Below are 19,564 nucleotides of genomic sequence, written 5' to 3' on the forward strand. Positions count from 1 at the left end.
GTCGAGCTGCCTCTCGGTGTGATTGGCCTCGCTGCGCACAGGCACGCAGCACCGAGCTGCCTCCTCACGTCATCCCACAGGCTCCGAGCCCAGCGCTGGGGCTCTCCCTCCAGGCCCACGAGGTGTCTCCCACAGGTGCTGAGAAACTGAGACATGGAGCGATGCCAGCGGCCTGGCCCACACTCAAGAGCCATCTCTCCGGCTGATGGGTTTCAGCAGCTCCTGATTTAAAGCAGATTTTTAGCAAAGGGCTTCATGTTCTGATAGAAGTTATTGAAGACATCTATTTTCCCTCCTTGTGTTTCCTTTTTTGGCCCCGTTTCTCTTCCCTTAATCACACCGTTTGGACCGTTGAATGTTTTGGATGAGTAAAGTGAGAGGAACTGCACAAAGCGGTGCCCAGTTCCATGATTAACCATGGGAAAAATGTCAGCCCTTCCTTCAAAACGTTTTGAAAGGGAAATCAAATAAAGCATTGCATGTGTTTGCTGTAGGCCCAGGCTGTCCGTGTGACGTGTGTGTGCACAGAGCTGTACATCAGCACGGTGCTTTCAGCAGCAGCGAGCCACCCTGCCACCAATCTGCTGCAGCAGCACACGCAGTTTGTCTGCCTCCTTTTCCTATGAGCTTTTGGCAGCGGTGATAAAGACATGGAACGAAGCTATAAACTAATTCTCTGCAAAGGCAAACACGTAATTGAGACAGTGTGTAACCTTTTACATGTTTAACTTATGAAATCCTTCCTCCGCAGTATCTTTTACCGACAACAGATAGCACAAAGAGCGTGTGGCTTCCAGTGCTTCCAGTCTCCTTGTCCAGTGTGAGTTAGCAACACAGAAAAGCTACACCAAGGGAAAACAAAGCCTGTCTCTCCGGTGCCCCGAGAGCTGAAATTGCTAACAAGTAGCCAGTGAGGCAATGTTCCGAGTGATGCCATCCTGTTGTTCGGAGGCACTGGGAACCTGTCCATGCTTTGGTGACTTTTACTTCCATTAATACTCAACAGTAGTCAGAGAAAGAAGGCTGAGAAGCAGAATGTCAGCCCGTGGTGAGAAATGCACGGCTGCATGCTACTGCTCACTGGGCTTCGATTCCCAATCAAGTCATTAGTGTGCATCCATACTGTTACATCAAATTTGGATGAATCCCTCATCTTGCTTTTGAAAGAATGGGGTAAAGAAACAGCTCTCAGCCCGGTGTCCACCCCACAAGGACAGCCCCTCTGCTCCCAGCACTGACGCATCTGCCTGGGCTGGGCAGCCAGCGCCTGATCCTTACCAGTGGGACAGCCAGTACTATTCTGCAGCTAACAAATGGATTGTCACTCATGCACAAGGGAGAAACAGATGTTTCCTTTCCATTCTGACCATGCTTGTGCCACGTTATTTTAGCTTAGCTGCGTGAGACAACCACACTGCAGCCGGGCTCTGATAATCCTCCCTTTACAATTCCTGCAGTGATATGTATGCACCATGAGCAGTTTCTTGGAGGCTCGAGGCACCTTCAAGGCTCAGGTGAAGCAATCACTCTGTTACTTCCCTATTCTTCACTGTGCTTTCACCACAACTTTCCCTCATGCCTGTCTCTAAGGACTGGTCATCTGCACAGAGTGCTGGCAGAAATAGCAGTTGTGGCTCATTTCAGGAAGCTGATGGCACTGGAAAAAAGCAATTCAAAAGTGTAAAGGAGCGTCTGCCGACGTGATGTGTTCAGCAGAGAGCCAGAGCTCACCCGTGGGAGTCTGGGCACATGCAGCCCTCATGTGATTAGAGATAGGGAGCTGAGGAGTACAACAACTTGTCCAATAGAAGGGACATGCAGTTAGAGACATGAATTGTAAGGCTACGTTTAAGCTGATCTCTCAGATGCAAGGAGGAAGGAGAAAACAGTACAATTTACACTTCAATGCATTAGCAGTAGTACAGTAGTACACCAGGAACTTAATAAGAGGACAGATTCGGTCCAGCAGGTCTGATTGTGATCGAATATCTTACTCAGAGCTTAAGATTTGGTTATCTTAAGTGCAGGTGGTAAGATGGAGTATAACACCCTGACTCACCTTGGTACTCAATCTTTATTTAATTTAAATAAGGACAAGATATTTGACTGTCTCTCTGAATCTGGACTTATCCCCCTTTTTAAACAAATAATATTAAAAAAATGCATTTATGTAGAACCAAATCACACTATATGGCACCACATCTATACAGCACTATCAGTATGGTCAGTCTTTGCCCTCTGCTGCCATCACTCACACCTCTGGAAGCGAATATAAAATGCAAATGTCATTGTGAGACTCCAGAGACTTCTGACTTAGCAGGGCTTCCTCATGGGTAAATGATTTCACCAGGAGCACGACAGTGGGAATGAATCAATTTAAAGCTTAAGAACATGGGAGAAGATCTCTAAAGCTGAGCTGAGTTGTGGGTATCAGGCAGCCTCCTGCAGCAGCACCCCTCAATGTGCAAAACTGAGCCTTAGGCGACCGCACTGATCTCAACTGCCCTACAGAGCAGTGATCTATAGCCAACCTGTGAGGTGATGTGGGACCGTCATAGCTGCAGCCCTTCGCTCAGATCAAGGCAGCTGGTGAAGCTCTGGGGCAGGAGTTGCACCTGAGGCAACCTTTCCTCCGATTATTTCATTCCTTCAAGTCACTCTGATATAATCTATCCTTAGTTTCAGTACTTCCTGGGCTTAAAACCCCCATGTGAGTTCCCCCACTGGGGGAAGCACGACCACAGCCGAGAGCGGGACAACAGCACCTACCAAATAAAGTATCACAACTGACACTTTGAAGTGTAGTTTCTGAAGATTTGATTATCACTGCACTTCATATTTATTTATTTATTATTTAGGTATTTATTAACTAAGCCTATGGATTATGAAAGCTTAGTAAGTATTGCATGTTTGTCTGTGAGAGGATCAACAATGGCAGAAGGAGTATTTCAGCCTGCAGTTGAGGGCTGCAGATGTCCTCATGTGGAAACCCTCTTCTCTGGCCACTGAGCTACCCTGGGCAGGTCTGATTGGTATGGAATCACCAGGCTGAGATTAAGATTGTAGCTGAACACGTTTCCCACGTTTCCATCTGTGGTTTCTTTTCTGCATGTACTGATGGAGCAAAGGGAAACACTTTTTTTTTTTTTTTAATTTTTGTGGTGATGTTTATTCTCTTTGTTTATCCTTCTGGATTTAACATTGCTACTGGACACCACAACTGAGTGAATCCCAAATCCGAGCAGTGCAGGCATCAGCTAAGCTGAGAACAGAGGAAAGTATGACTGTGGTCACTGCACGTGAAGACTGCATGGCCAGGGGTCTGCCCACCACTGTGCCAGCCTCAGGGCTCGGTGAGCATGTGAGCAGCTGGTACACAGAGTTCAGGAATCCAGGAGAAATTAATCACTTGAAAGAACAAAGATTATTTTACGGGCAGATCAGCTCCTTCCATGCATCTGCTAAGGGTAACATGAGTGCTAGTGCTTGCAGAGAGATGGGGTCAGGGACCATGGAGGAGGGTGGGCTTGCAGCAGCCGAGATTTATATGCATTTAAAGCGTGGTGGCTCCTCGCCCTCTGGAAAGCAGCAGGGAGCTGGGAGGAGATGGTGTGGATTGCAGCCCCGCTCCCACTTCGGCTGTGCTTCCCTTCCAAGCTGTGTTGAAATACATTAAGTCCTGGAATGAGTATCTTTGAGTGTACAAAACCAAAAAATCATTTAATGGATGAAAAGCTATATCCTTTATGATTTTATGCTCACATCCCTGAAATGGATTCAGCTGCAGTAGCCCTCGGTGCATTTGGGGAGCTCAAACAGCAGGAGAGAAGGCTTTCAAGCCTTTTTCAAGACTTTTCTACCATGTGAACTGTTTCAATCAGACGAGGCAAAAATCCCAAACCTATATCATACATGTACCACTCTGGTAGCTCATTTGTTTATTTAACTGGAAACAAACCCTATGATAGTCAAAAGCAAGATGTTTACACAGTGAGGATTTTGCTATCTATTAGATTCATATTTTCAGCGTTATTACACATTCAGTTGTCTTAAAAGATTCTGATAACTGTTTCTGGACATACTTTTCAGTAGATTTTTAATAAATTCCTCTCCTTCCTCTGACATAGCATTTGTAGTAAAATCACTAATTGTGGCATTTCCAGCATTGCAGGATTTTCTATGCACTGACTGCTAGAAAGTTTCCATGAGCTTCCTTTCATCCTGACTGCTGTGACTGCAGCACAGCGTTGGTTTTTTTTGTTTTTTTTTTTTTTCCCCTTTGCTTTGCCGTTTGTGTTTACAAAGGTCACAGCAGACAGATCATTGACCAGGCTGGAAATAGAAAATCTGCCTGTTTAAAAGCAGAGGGACAAGTCCTGCCTCCAGCAATGTGTGCACCTGGTGGGCAGGGGGAGGCTGTGCCTGCACTAACATGTAAGCATGGGTGAACTGATGCTGGCCTCGTTCAGCCAATTCAGGAAGGATGTAAGCTTCACTAGAGATTCACATACGCCTAAATTGAGGCATGTACCTGGGTCTGATGGTGTCATGGGCATCTGCAGGCTGGTTTCTGGGCTTGTGCCAAATCTCACAGCTCACCACGCAGCTCCGCAGGGCGCAGTTTGCACACCTAGCACCTTAAGTGAGTTCCTGCAAGTTTAAAGAGAACCATCACCTTCAGATATCTCCTCTATCTGAAAGCATCTCAGGATACTGCTGCCTCAGGTAATGCTGCTGTAAGTATCCCAGATGGGTAAAACCCAGAAAAGTTTGACAAAATAATCACTTTATTTTTCTCACACTTCTTGCATTTATAGCACTTTGCTTATTATCAGAATAACTGGAAGGTTTTTTCTCTTTATGCTATTCCAACATGGGAGAGAGAGGAAAACACTTTTAAAACAGAAATTATCCTTATAAAAGTTCCATACAATTCCAGGGAATATAGGAAAAATAGATGCTGTATTGACTTTTGTTTCCTTGGCTAAACGTCCAAGTGAAAAGAAAAAGAAGTGTTAGAGAGCATTTAGGGATGAAATTAATCTTATCCATAAATATTTGCAGTCCTGAGAGCTTGCGTCTTAGTTGTCCACAATGACCAAAATGGAGATCTTTGGCAAAACCTCCAACTGCTTAGTTTAGTGGGAATTTGCCTGGAGTGCTCTGTTTTGGGGAGCTGTATCCACGTTATCAGCATTTTTTTACCATCCCTAGGGTCTTACATGCAGAATTACTTATTGATTTGTAAAATCTGGTTCTTTATGCACACGTCTGCATCAAACTGTACCAAATGTCTCCTGGCCATGAAGAGCATAGTTATAAAAATGCTTTTTACTTAATGTCATTAAATATGAGGTATTTCCCAGATGTGGTTTAGAAGGTGTTAGATTTTACATACCTACTTTAATACTTTTTTTTAAAGTTAAAGAAAAGTATTCTGTGACAAAGCCAATTGCAAGTCAGGGCTAGATTTGGTTCATTATCATTAAAGAATCTGCATTTTTTAAGTGAGCTTTAGAATAACATTGTTGATTCTGTCATGATGTAAGCATATGACATTTGCCAAGAGCTGTATTTCATAAGGCTGGTTTAGGATAGAGCCCAGCTCATAAGAATCTTGATAGGAGATTATTCCTTTCAATAACTTTCATAATGTAATTATACTCATGTGATGATTATGAATATAATACTGCAGGGAATGAAGTCAACGTTAAAATCCCATTATTTAAAATTAGGCAGGAGCACACCCATGTTAGTGTAGCCAGAAAATACTTGTGCATATAACAGTACATCTACACTGATGGGAATGTTTCTTCACAGATACACACAAAATCAGAGTGTCCCTGTACTGCTGATAAACCTTTCCCTGTTGTATTCCACTGGGAGCTGTTAGCAGTGCTGTGTGACATCCAGAGAGAAGGCGCGTTTAACACAACAGCAAGCACTCAGGTGAGTTTAAAGTTTCACTTTGTGGTTAGGAGCACTTTCGGATCAAGTAAGTAGTTTCCAGGTGATGCTGAGCCAAACCAAAAGACCACTCCATCGGTGTAGTTTTATGTTCTGCTTTCCTCTACTTGATGACGTGGAGTCTTTCTAGCAGGTGGTCTCAAGGCAAGCTCTGAGGAAAACATGAGCGAGCATTCTGATTTTGGTCACTTCTTTTGGCTTCATTTTACCTCTAATATGAACAAAAAATGCTTGTGGAGGATCAGGCATGGCCATGGCAGTGGCCCAGGCACTGGGCACAGCCGTCCCACGCGACTCGTTTGGAGCCGTGTGCCTGTGCCAGCCCCTCATAGGTATGGTGGCTGTGTCTGCCCTCGGTCTGCCAGGGATGTTTTTAATAGCATGCTCATTATACAGAAATATTTTCATTTGACAGACAATTTAAATGATCCCATAAAAGCTGCAATTACCATCAGGACAAATCCAGCTCTGATTGACTCCCACGTTAGCTCCCAAAGTTTGATTCCCAGGTAAGAGACAAGATTTTACCCTTTCTTCTTTCTTACATAAGCTCTTTCACCAATATCTGTCTCCCATGTTAATACACTGAAGAACATCTCAAAATTCTGTCTTAATCTACCCCAAAAACTACTTCTGAAATAAGAAGCACTATTATCATCACTTTACCAAGGAGGAACTGTAGAACAGAGAAAACCACTGCTTTGTCTAAAACAAGACAGGTAGGCAACCTCTAGAGAAGCAGAGAGAGGAAAGTAGGTCTTACAAAGAATTCTCTTTCTGAAGGTCCAACAGTCCTAAAGAAAACATCTTTTTGCTGCCTAAATGGGTCAGGAAGGGAAGCCTGATGTCAAAATACTATTAAAAGGGCAACTTGGAAATTAGGACATTTGATTACGCAGCCAATTCTGAAAATATTTCCTTTTGCCAATTCTTCTGTTTTGTTTTGTTACTCTGTATGTCAGTAGCTTATTTGCGTAGCTTGCTGCTCATATAGCCTGTTTGTAAGCGTTTCTTGTGATTCAGGGAAGAAATCAGTTATTTGGATCATCTGGTCACGGGGTCACCAAATGCAGCAGGTCCTCTTGGTCACCTCAGACAAGCTGGCTTTTGAGCTCAGCTGGATATTTGGAGGCACCCAGGACACCCTGGAAAGGTTCTCCACAGTTTGGGTGTTTCCAGTTTCTGAATGTGTAACGATAGGTAGAAATTTTACATCTTGAATTAGTTATTGATGCTTTTCTCAGAGCTAAAACATATTACCAACATGTTGCTGGTATGTGCTAGTGCTCTTTAATGACAGTAATGATGTAATAACTGTTAACATTATTTATCTTAGAAGACTGCAAAGTGTCTCACCACACACATCCTATCAGCATTAATCAGGGAAGAGGCCTAATCCCAACACAAACATGTCAAGGGAATGGCCAGGGTGGAGGTGTAGCTGGAGATTAAAAGGAAAGGCTGCTCCTTTTTAGGAAGGAAAGGAAGGTCTCCAGACTCTTCCCCTGCATGGGGTGGCCTCTGTGCTAGGAGTGGGTTTGCTCCACTCCCCACACCTGGGCAAGACTCCGCTCACTTTACTTCAGGTGTGTTTGAAGAAGCTCAAGTTGGAATCCTCAGCCTGGCCTCTTTTTATAGTTAATGACAGCGCGGAGGGAAACAACTGACATCTAACAACTGAAAATGTAATTAGCTCATCTAAAACGCAAAACAGTTTTTCTTTGTATATTGTATGTGAGATACATGACATAGATGCTTCTTCTCTGGATCTGTCAGCTGAATACTGGCAGTTAGAAAAGAAGAACCTGCATTTTTTTTGCCTGATTACTGTGAAGGAAGCACCTAGGCAAATGCAAGAGATGGAGCTTTTAAACCAATTAATCTGGATCAAGCCTCAGTGGAAATATTCTTACTCAATTTTTTTTATCTGTGGTTTAGTCCAAGAGATTTTGAAGTAGATCATTTTTTGCTTCAAAAGAGAAAGCAGACAAAACCCACAAATAAAAATACAAAACCCCAACTCTTATGCAGCTCCTAATTTTTTCCAAAATTTCTTGTCTCAAAACGTTTGTTGCTTTTTTCCATTATGAAATGTAACATTAGACCCCTCACCATAGAGTCCTCTCTCCTTCTTCAGAATAAAGAAGCAGCAAAATTTGTATGGATAATGTTACTAGCTGTGAAAATTAACAGCTTCATTAAGTTTTCATTAAAGGCAGGGCTAATGAGATACTCTGGACTACTGATCTATTTCTGCCACAGCGGTGTTGGAGACAGTTTCAAAACGGACACCTGGGCTATCCTGTTTCTTTTTGCTGTTTATATTCTAACAGCTCCAGCATCTGACTAACATTTGCTTTATATGAAGCAGATCAACATTTTTTCAATCAGAAACTTTCCAGGAGGGGGAAGTCCTTAGTGTCTAACTACCATGGAGCTTATTAGCTTGTCATTTGGAAAGGAGCTGATGCTTGAGCCAGCCAGCAGTGCAGCACAGCATTTGCTGAGAACAACTCTATTTGTGTATTCCTGGCTTCACTTCCCTGGTGGATGCTGCAGGGCTTGCTGGAACAAGGGAGGAAAGCTCATGCTGGTTGCACAAAAATTTGGAGTTGATATATTGTCTTTGAATAAGATTGCATTAGTTAGCCATCCTCCTAGGAGAAAAGACAGGTCTTGATGGATGGGACCTACCCAATGGCATCAACCTAACCTTTCCCATGTGATGGAAGCTTCATGGGCCATCCTGCTTTGCCTTGGCACACAGCCAGCACTGAAAGCAATTGCTCACAGCACAAGTGCAAAGGTGATATCAGCCAGGGGATTCAAGTGAAACCACTTGTTAAATTCTGTATGACCTTTTCCTTAATTTGCAATAGGGAAGTTGCATTGCCCCGAGAAGACTAGAAGAGGACAAGGCTATGTCTTTCTTTAGGTATTAGTTGTTCTGCATTTTTAACATTTTGAAAAATATACTGCAGTGCTTTCATGAGCATATTCATGGTCTTATTTTGCATCCCACTTTCCCAATAAGCTGCATGTTATTAGAGAAATCTGATATAAATTAACATAGACCTGCCATTTGGTAGGTTTGCTAAATAACAAAGTCAGGATAAGATGTTCTAAATAAAACAAAAGTAGAGAGAAATTGCCATTCCTTTTTAATATTTCTGTTACAACTGAAAATGAAAACGGGTTTTGAGGACTGCCTGTTTTCAGGGCATGATGTTCTGATTTCTGGTCAGGATACGATCACGCCTAAATTCAGCATACTGCACGAGTCTGTGCAGGCACCCAGCACTGAGCGCTCAGGAACACGACAGATGCCTCACAAGAGCCAGGCTCCTCGTCCTTGCACAATGGCTTCTGCCTTTTCTTAAGAAAATCATTTCTATTTGTTGGCTTTTGGAAATAAAGCAGATGTCCCAACAAATTCTCCAGATTTTTAAAATTGGGGTGATACATTTCCTAGTGACATTTAGATATTTTAAAAGAAAACGAATGTTTCAGGACACGGTAAGAAGAAAACCATGACACTGCCACCTGGTGGATTCTGAGATAATATCTACATCATATCACACCGTCATTATTTGGGTATTGGCATAAATGTACGTGGCACGTCGTGGTCAACTAATAGCTCGTTTCTTTCCCACAGAAAATATAGCATATAAAAATATAGATTTTTGTAAACTAAGACATTCAGTTTAACTAACGATATAGATAGGAATCCTGCTATGATTTGTGTAAGCACCTGCATCAGTTAAGCTCTTAACACATTCTGTTATAAAGCACGTTAGCAGTGCTTTAAAAGCAATATTAGTCTAAATGTGTTACACACCCAGTTCCACGATACCATCCCTGAAAGCTAATGCTATCTTGAGAAGTAGTGATCCTTGTAAATTGTGCTTGGGAACAAATTTGAAGTTCATTGAAGGCTGTCAATACAAGGATTAAAGGACTTGTTCACGTGTAGTTGTATGTTGTAATTTAATCTGAATCCATAACTCACTTCTAAGAAGGTCTGTGATATGTGCGTCTTTCAAATCTTTTCTGCTCTGGTGTGTTGACATACAAATAACATGGACCAAGAAATTCCCTATTGTATTGGAGTGAGTGAATTAAGAAAAAGGAAAAAAACCCAGAGCAATCTCCCTTTTCCTGAAGGATCTGAACCATTTCATCAGCTCATCATCAGTTACTAACTAATGAATCATAGCACAAGGAGAAAAATCTGCAAAATATATTGTAGCAACTTCAGTGTCTTCCTTGTGTTTCGAGTTTGCAGGGAACCGTACAAGGATGTCAAAATCCTGTGCCTGTAGGAGCCAGTGTTTGAAGGAGTGCTTCTCACAGAACATTGATGCGATGCAATATGAAGCAAGAGCCCATTCTGAAATCAGCTGTAGCAAGACAGTGATATCAATATTTGTATCAAGACAGCTCGCCTCTCTAGGGGAATGAAAAAATAGCCCTTTTGCCTGTTTCAAAATGAGATATGGAGGCGTTTGTGAAAAGAGAACTGTTGATGTACACAAAGATGAACCAGAAGCTAAGCAGAGGGCCTTAAAACCCTTAAATAAACAATTTTTGAAGACTTGCTTAGAACTAAAATGGGAAAACAGACTCCATCACTGGCATAAAATCCATTGTGGTTCACATTTAAGACTAGACAGTGATTCATACTGTTTCACTAGACTCAGCATGCTGCAAAAGGCACTCGAAATAATTAACACATAGAATTAAACTACTTAGATTTCACATCATCAAACATTTAACTTTCCGTAATTCCCTCTGCAGCTGTGGTTTATTTGCATTTATTATTTTCCCTATTTACCACTTCTCTGTTGCTTTTTAAGTTGCTCATACTTCCTTCTTCTGTAAGTCTGAACACTGGCTCATTGTTTTTGTTTTTAGCTCTTGCATCTTACTCATACTCACAATTCTGATGGCTAGTTAAAAAAATGCATTGCATCAAATATGGTCCTCAAATTGCTGAAAAGAGTTTTCTGTTTATTTATTTTAATCATTGATGTAGCCTTACTTGGTATTCATAACATGCTTACTCATTACTGCAGTTTGATTGTTTAATACTGGCAAGAATGTCTCTAAATATTTTTTCTATTTTGCTCACAAAAAATATTAATTTTATTTTGATTAGGTTTAAGAAAAAACACACATGAAGAGGAAGTCTCATTATATCTGAAAGCTTGTATCAAGTAATATAGATCAGAGTCCTCAATATGACAAAGTCAGTGGATTTGTGGAGACAAAGACCCAACAGATAATTTGAGAAAAAATGGACATGTGAAATATTAAAAAAACAGCCTTGACAAAAATGCACTTTGAAGGTAATGTCACACTGCAAAACCTCAGGAAGTATTTATAAACAGAGCAATGAAAGAGAGATCCAAAGAGAGACACTGATTACATATGTAAAAAAAGACTGTATTGGGTCAGGACAAAAATCCAGAAAACCTGTCAAAATCTGACAATCATCCAGAGCATATGTTTGTGGAAGAAGCATACGGACAAGGCAAACAAGCAAGAATGTTTTCCCTAGTTTTCCTGCCCAGACTTCCTGAGCCATCTGTTGATTCCCCAGGCATTTGTTCCTGATGGATGCTTCCTCCATGACTTTTTCTTATCTCTCTCTGTATTTTTGACACTTCTTGCCATCAAAGTGTCCTCTGTCGATGAGTTCTCCTGTTTAACTAGAATCTATGTGAAAAGAGCCCATATTCTCCTGTTTTAATCCCTCTGCCTCTTTATTTCATTTGATCTTTTCTCATTCCTTCATTCTGAGAAATAATGAACAACTCTCTTCATATTTTTTTTTTTATACTTACACTTATTTGTGCTACTTCTATTTTACCCTCATTGTCCTTTCTCTAGGCTGGTAAATCCCAGCTGATTTAGTCTCTTTTTTGAACATCATCCTTGTCATTGTATTCAAAACCTCTTCTACAAAACTATTCTACCGTGTTTTAGTGACAGTCCCAGAAATCCTTGACAACAGGTATATTCAGAATTAATAAGCTTTTCTCAATGATACAATATTTCAAATTTCAAGGACATACAGGTTACCCTTACAGGATGTTTTTATTTCAGTTTCAGAGAAGGAGTTGGTCTCTCGGGTCTCAGTACACAAATTAATGCATGCTGGGTGTGAACTGCACTCTCACATGTGCGTAATTGTTTCTTCATTGTTTTTACAATTTGTTGCATGGATCTGGCTGCATAATTCCTTGCCCTGTACTTTCTCAGTCAATTTGGGGAGAATCTATTTATCCCTCAAGGGAAATTATGGGAAAGTACTGGCAGACTACCAGCTTTTCTTGAATTAGTCAGCACCTTCACTGCAAAATACGAGTGTGAAGAAAACAGGGGTTTAAGTGTAGCCTGCAGTGGGATAATTTATTTACTCTCAAGGTATCACCACAACAGGGTAAAATACTTTTTGTTGTTTGCATGTGTATAGCACAGCTATCATCTGGGTAAGAGTTTTGGTTTATTCTGCTGTGTGTTCACAAAGTATTTTGGCGAAGATTTTTGCAAAGTTTTTGAAAATGCTGCTGTTATTACTCTCGATATTTGGTGCTTGGTATTTGTCAGATTAGTAACAGTAACAAGGTTGTTCAGAGAACACTTGTTCACTTGTTATAAAACATGGAGTAAAGACAGAAAGAGCTGGTCAAAATCACCATTCACAGACAGGATCTCAGAAGAAACCAAATGCTTGGGTCTTCCTTCTGTTGACACTCACCAATGCTGTTAAGCTGCCATAGACCCCCAATTTTGTTGATGAGCTGTTTTTCATAGAGCTCATCACCTCAGAATTCAAAACATAAAGCTCAAGCTCCTGTAATTGCTGAAAATGAGATTCACCTCACCTAATTTTAAGAGTGTGAAAGCCTGGTATGTAATGTAAACTAGTGAAATCCTATCTGTAGTCAGTGAAAGATAGATGGATCCATCTTGAGAGCACCCACTCTGTCCATTTTAGATTTCACTTTCCTAGTGCCCTCAGCAGCTCATATGACAGCTGTAGTGTTGACATTTTAGAAAGTTAGAGTTGTTGCCAGTTTAATTCCATCATGAGTGCTATTGTAGAATAATATTCAGAAAGAAAACAATGTTATTTTAAAGGGACAGGGTTGCTTCCACAAAAGAAAAGCCTAAGGGAAAACCTGAGACAATCTTGCCAGTCACATTATTCCTCTCAAGACATCTGGAGTCAGCTCTTTACTGGGCTCCTGAGCTGATCTACACAATTCAGGAGTGGGAGGACAGTCATAACTCAGTCTTAAGGACCAAGCAAGAGAGATGTAAATTAAAATGGTAAGTCAGCAGCGATTCTCAGAGAGCAGATGTTAGACATAGTGCTTGGCTCTTACTGTCCTGCAGCTTCAGCCTTCTCTCAGCATTTTTCAGAATCAGAGCTTACTTCCCAGAGGCAAGGTGTGTGAACGTTTGGGCATGTGCACTAAGTTCAGAGGCAGGATGAGGTGAGGTGCAGTGAGAAGTACCCCCATAAAGCTCCAGCTCTTTGCCTTCCTTACCTTCCCCTACCGCCTTACCTACCAGCCAGTTGGCTTGGACTGGAATACTCAGAAGCTGGGTGGCTATGCTTTAGGCTGGGGCTTTGTGAAGGCTCTGCACAGCTGACCTTGCCTCGAGACATCTGCTCTCAGTGTCCAGCACTGCTAGACAGAAAGTAGCTGGTGAATGCAGTGTTTCACATAAACTGAAGAAACTGCTATCCTACTTCAGGCCCTGGAAAGATACTATAAAAGTCTGTTTGGAGGCAGGCTGATGCCATAAATCCCAGAAAAAAAAAACTGTATGGGGTAAAATTACAGAAAGAAACTAACAAAATAAATATAAGTCTTCAGGCAAAAGTGAAAGCCAAAACCAAGTGAAATAAATTAGATTTGAATCTTAAAACTGCAATTGACTATTTGAAGAGCTGCAATGCTTCTGATGAAACAGTAAGGGCTTCTATGATTAGACAACCATATAACCCGTGTGTTGCAGGGCTTGATAACCATTTTTTCTTTTTATGTTGGAGATAACTAGGCTTTAAACAACAGTATTTTGGAGAAATCTCAGAGTTTAAAATCATTTTGGAAGTGGATTAGAAAAAGATTTCAACATCTTGCTTGTTTACCACAGGCAAGTCTTCTCAGTTTAACAAGAACTTTTTTTCCTTTTTCTTTGAAATAACACCAACAGACCTGCACATAGGTATTCCTTGAAAGGTTCACAGAGGGTGTTGTAAGACACTGCTTGAGACCAGAAGGAACACTTTCATCGTGTTTACATGCCAGTGTTTCTCTGCTTGAAATCATCTTTATGCTTTGATCTCCAAATCTATAAACATATACTTGTTTCCCTGATGGAATTAATTTCACTGGATCATTGCTTACGCAATCTGGTTTTGTTTGAATATGAAGGCTAGAGGAGCTGTCATTTGGTACATAATCAAATCCTGCAATTATTTTTTGTTGGCTATTTGTATAACTAATGTTCTGATTACTTTTCAGCTGCAAGGATGCAACTACGTTCACAGATAAGATTTGTCTGCTGTTGTTTATCCTATCTTCACTGAAGCACTGTTTTTGTTACTGGGAGAAATGCAAGAGAGGAGCACATTATAGCATTCGTAGCATTAAAAAGGTAAGAGATTTGAATTATTTATAGCTTTGAAACAAGGAAGGGTTGTTTCAAATTTTACTCCCTGAAGCAATGTCACTGTAAGTATGATTTTTTCTTTCTGAAGAACGTAATTACATTCTCTGTAATACTGTTGCACTGATGACCTGCAGTGCTCAGGCAGAACTATGCCTCAGAGCAGAGGGGTGTCCCATCTGGAAGTGCTCAAGGGAGATGTGAGAAAGTACAAGATGTGACTGGTTCTGTGGTATGGACACATTCACTGGGAACTGGGCTCTTGAAATAGTTTTGGAAAGCAGCAACCGGTGGATAGTTATACCCAGGACTGAACCTTTTCATGCTTACACAATTCTATGATTAGTGTTCTCAGCAATAAGGAACTGCTGTTCTTGTAATAAGCTTCATCATGAACTTTGAAATGAGTAGGAACCATAAGGATTTTGACTTGGTATAGCTCATCTTCCTTAGTTCTGTTGTTAGTATTCAGCATAACTAAGTTAAAACAAGTTTGGAAACATCCCTTGGGTCTAGAACCACTTCTAGTGAGGGCAATGGAGATGTGCCCTGTGCTTATAACATCACCAAGACACTCAGAATTAATATATTCCCTTTTCTCAGGGAATTATTTATTTTTTTAATGTGATCACATACATGTAAAAGGAGTTTTAGGAGGACAGCACAGTTTGATTTTGTACTGTGATAGTAGATATTTCAGTGCTGCACCCAAAAGTAAACATTTTTGTGTTTTTACACAGACCTTCTGTTTTTTCTGGCATGTCTCTGCTTGCTTGGATAATTCTCAAGAGAAAGGATAAGACAGTAGTCAACCATATCATCAGAAAGAAGCAGATTGCAGGTGGTCCTCCAGAGAATCCTGGCACGGGAGCTGGCAGAGATCTAACAATCAGATCTGACCTGTATCCCTACTTTCCAGATTGTCTCATCCCTGGCTCCCTGACTTCTTGCCTGCCATTCTGAACCCCTCAGAACACTCAAGACAACATTACACACAATGTGCACTCACAATGTGCACTCAAGCTTCCCTGCTTTCTCGTGGACATCCAGCACCAAATGGGTGGAGATATCAGGGCCATCACACCCACCCTCCAGAAGTGGCCAGCCTGCTTGGTAAGGGATGTGATATGCCACTAAGGCATCTCCTTGTGTAGGGTAGGCTGGAGCCAGTTGACTTCCTACTTTGAGATGGTTTGATTTCCTGCTCTAATCTCTACCTACAAAGAAATGTCCCAAATGTACTGAAGTGAAATGAAATGGAATAGTGGGAATAGTGTAGTTCTCAACACTACGTAGGAAATGTATAGAGTAATAAGAGTTTACACTCTGAAGCTAAGAATTGGCTCAGAGATGGATAAAAATTACCATGATGTATTCCTGCTGTTTTCAGTCAAGACGAATTCTTCTGCTTATTCATAGTCTATTTTAAAATGCACCTTTACTTTTCTTCTCCTACCAGTTTTATTCAAATGTAAATCTATTGACTTTAGCAGAGTTCTGATATTTGTCTCATTTCCTCAGTGTATTTTTCAGTCTTATGCATGACTTTTCCTCCTGAAACACCCAACGAAGAAAAACCCACTAAGGTCTACGATATACAAACTGAAGCACCTTCAAATTGCTGGAGGCTGAGGGGGCATTACTGCACACTGACTTTGTCTTAGTCCCTTTTGTAGGCCTCTGCTGCCAGATGTAATATTGAACTGGGTGTACCCATCTATATGCATAGGGAAGTATTTGTTGTACTCTTCTGATTGCTACTCTACAGTTAAAGCATTGGAATCCTCTTTTAAGGGGACTTATACACTGAGCTATTTTCAGAGTTCAGAAATAAAAACACAAATAAAAAAATTCAGCATGATTAATAATTGTTTGTTTTCTTTTTAAAAAAAGACTGATGACCAAGATAAAAAAAATAAAAACTGTGAAAACAACACCCTTGTTCCTCTACTCTACAATGACATATGGCTAAACACAAAAAAGAAGAATGGTCAGTCTTTTACATATAAAAAGAGAGTTCCTACTGGATTTATCACGGCAATACTCCTGTAGTGAGCCAGAAATCATAGAGACATCTACGATTAGAAAATCATATAAGAAATTTTGCTTCTAGAAAGAGAATGGTCAAGGTTGCTGGGAAAACAAAGAAGAAAGCTTGTATTCATACTGTGCTACCATAGCCTTGGATGAACACTTGGGTCTTCAATTTTAGCAGAGTCAAATACTACAGTGCTTAGAAGCAGAAATACAAATATTTGCACTTAGAATTAATGCTTTTATTCTTGTATCACTGCATATCTGCTGGTACATTTTCAAGTACAGAATCAGAAATGAGATAAACCTGGCAGTTTAGGATGCTAAAAGAAAGGAAAGTACAACTTTGTGGTACTGTCTGGTGTCTGAGAGCTGGGATAATCCCATTTCATTTCTCATGAACAGCTTAGAGAGATTTCCTTATCTCTTTTTTTTTTTTTTTTGGAGAGTAGTGAGGGTGGAATCTGTGCACTCACTGTGATTGAAAGTATCCTCAGATGGGGGAGAAGCAAGAAAGCCTTTCTTTCGATTATCCAGCAATGTAGTTGTTAGAGTAGCAGGGGCAGAGATTGTCACTGCCTGGGAAAATACTGCTGGCAACAGAATGTTGATCTGGTTGCATGTGGCTTGTGGCTTTACTTCAGCTTACAGAAAGAGACTACTGTCATCACAGATAGCTGCAGATAGGTGTTTAAAATGAAAATTAATAAGGCATCCCCGTTAATGGTGCATTCTGGTATCTTTATCACAGCATGGTTTCTGTAGCATTTTCAATTATCTTATCAGTCCTCAATGATGGGCAAGGACACAGCATTCTAGTACCAGGTATGGAGCAATGTTACTCTTTAAGTGAAAGATGTGTGCTCAAATGTTGAGTGTTGCCAAAATCTAGCTGGTTCTGGTATTCTCATCTGCAGAAATGTGGAAAGGCAGGATTGTTTTAAAATGTATCTCCAAATTTAAATGGTTTGAGAGATATTAATTCAGGAGTCAGTTAAATTCAGTTCTTGCTGTGAAGGTAGTAATTGGAGGCAGAGCTTTCCCACACAGCGGAAATCAGATTAAGCATTCTGCTACTTATTTTTTGTGCATGTCTATTTCACATAGTGCAAAATATCCTTGCAGTTGTATCCATTCGGTTGTGGCCACCAAATGATGAATAATAACTATATGGCAGCCTGCTTGGCCTTTGGCTGTTTTTCTAAGCCTACATAACAAATTTGGCCATCACAGTGGAAGAGCAGCTACACCCAAGTAAACAGTCTGATTCAGAGTTTCTTTCCCTTGGCTAAATGAAATGCACACAGGAGAGTCAGCAACCCCCAGTTTGAAGAACACAGGATTCACAAGTAGCAGCCTATTGCAGAAATAGACTGCTTTGCTGAGGGAGGACTTTTTTCTTCCGAGCTGTAATAACCTTTCTCAAAGCATGACATTTGTTCACCCTTTCAAGGCTGGCAATGATGAAGGTCCTGGTCTCCAAAGACGTTCTGAGCTTTCCCATCATCCTGATGACTGTGTCCTCTCCCAGGCTCAAAGAATTGTCCTGGGTGCACAGCACATCAGGGTCTCCCAGGGAACACTGTGCAACAGCCTGCAAGCAGCCCCTTGTTGCCACTAGCCAGGGTTGAGGCTGCTGCTGCACTTCTGTGAAACAATGGGCTCAGCCATATTTCACTGTCAGTGTGGTGACAAATGTTGGCCTCCTGAGACTCCCAGACATATGTAACTTGGCTGGCACTCAATGGCAAAGGTCATGAGTTGTCGTCTTGCATCTCCAAGTTCAATGAGATGGTTTTGTGCTGTGTTAGTCTCTGTGTATTAAGTTTCAGCAAAGAGAGGGTGGTGGAGGAGGAAAGAGATTCTTATCTGGAGTTAGGTGATGTTAAATGTTCTGAATAATTAGATAAGATTGTGTGTGCCAAACAGACTGTGTTTTCTGATAAGATGTCTCTGGTTCCCTCTGCCTCCCTGCCCTCCAGGACATGCATGCATGCACACACCCGCACATTTTAAGTGGTTTCAGGGCTCATTAAGTAAGCTTGGCTGATAGCTGTAGAAAATGTCATTCGTTCTCAGTGGGCAGTGAATCCATGTTCTGTGCATTTTTGGTAGTCTCAAAAAGTAGCTAAAGTAGATGAAAATTCACTTTCCATAGTTGATCTTTTATTTTCAGCTTGGACTTTTTCAAGTCTGACTGAGCAGCACACATTGTCTGGGCATAAACCCAGAGCTTGCACCACAGTGTAAACTGCAGCAGCTCAGTTTGCTTTCAAAGCTCCTATTGAATTTCTGAAGAGATGTGTGAATTTTATTGGGAACAGGCATGTAAGGATGTACACAATATCTCCCTGGCCTCCATCTGAAAGGAGTCTGGACCAAATCTGAATCATGTTGGAAAATATGATGTGAAGACACAATTGTGCAGGGATCTCCATACGGACCCAGCTCCTTCTGAGGCTGGAGAAGCCAGGAGGAGGACTAATTTTACATATTCTGCCCAAGGCCAAGTCCACCCTCACTTAGCTGCTCCTAAAAGAAAGAAAACATCATCCTCAGTAAAGGGGCATTTTGAATGTTTCTCTCCATACCCTCTCACTTCCCTGACTGCTGTCACTGTTAATAATAGAGGATCTATACTAGTTTATCAGGCAGAATGGCTGTAAGCTCTAGAAAGCAAACATATGACAGAGGTGGAAATGCCGTGGAAATGCCATGGAAATCACAGGAAGATCATAAAATCATAGAGTGGCCTGGGTTGAAAAGAAGCACAATCATCATCTAGTTTCAGCCCCCTTGCTATGTGCAGGGTCGCCATCCACCAGACCAGGCTGCCCAGAGCCACATCCAGCCTGGCCTTGAATGCCTCCAGTGA

At 41.2% G+C, this 19,564-nt stretch overlaps 1 long non-coding RNA gene across 1 annotated transcript; it reads left to right on the forward strand.

Annotated features, from left to right (window-relative positions):
• Positions 1–4,314: 4,314 nt before the first annotated feature.
• LOC104909579 lies at positions 4,315–19,241 on the forward strand. The gene is made up of 5 exons (XR_792423.3): positions 4,315–4,736; positions 5,821–5,949; positions 6,383–6,476; positions 14,511–14,643; positions 15,396–19,241. It is a non-coding gene; the product is annotated as an uncharacterized LOC104909579 (long non-coding RNA).
• The last annotated feature ends 323 nt before the right edge of the window (positions 19,242–19,564 follow it).

This window comes from Meleagris gallopavo, chromosome 1 (genome assembly GCF_000146605.3).
Source record: "Meleagris gallopavo isolate NT-WF06-2002-E0010 breed Aviagen turkey brand Nicholas breeding stock chromosome 1, Turkey_5.1, whole genome shotgun sequence".
Taxonomy (NCBI): domain Eukaryota; kingdom Metazoa; phylum Chordata; class Aves; order Galliformes; family Phasianidae; genus Meleagris; species Meleagris gallopavo.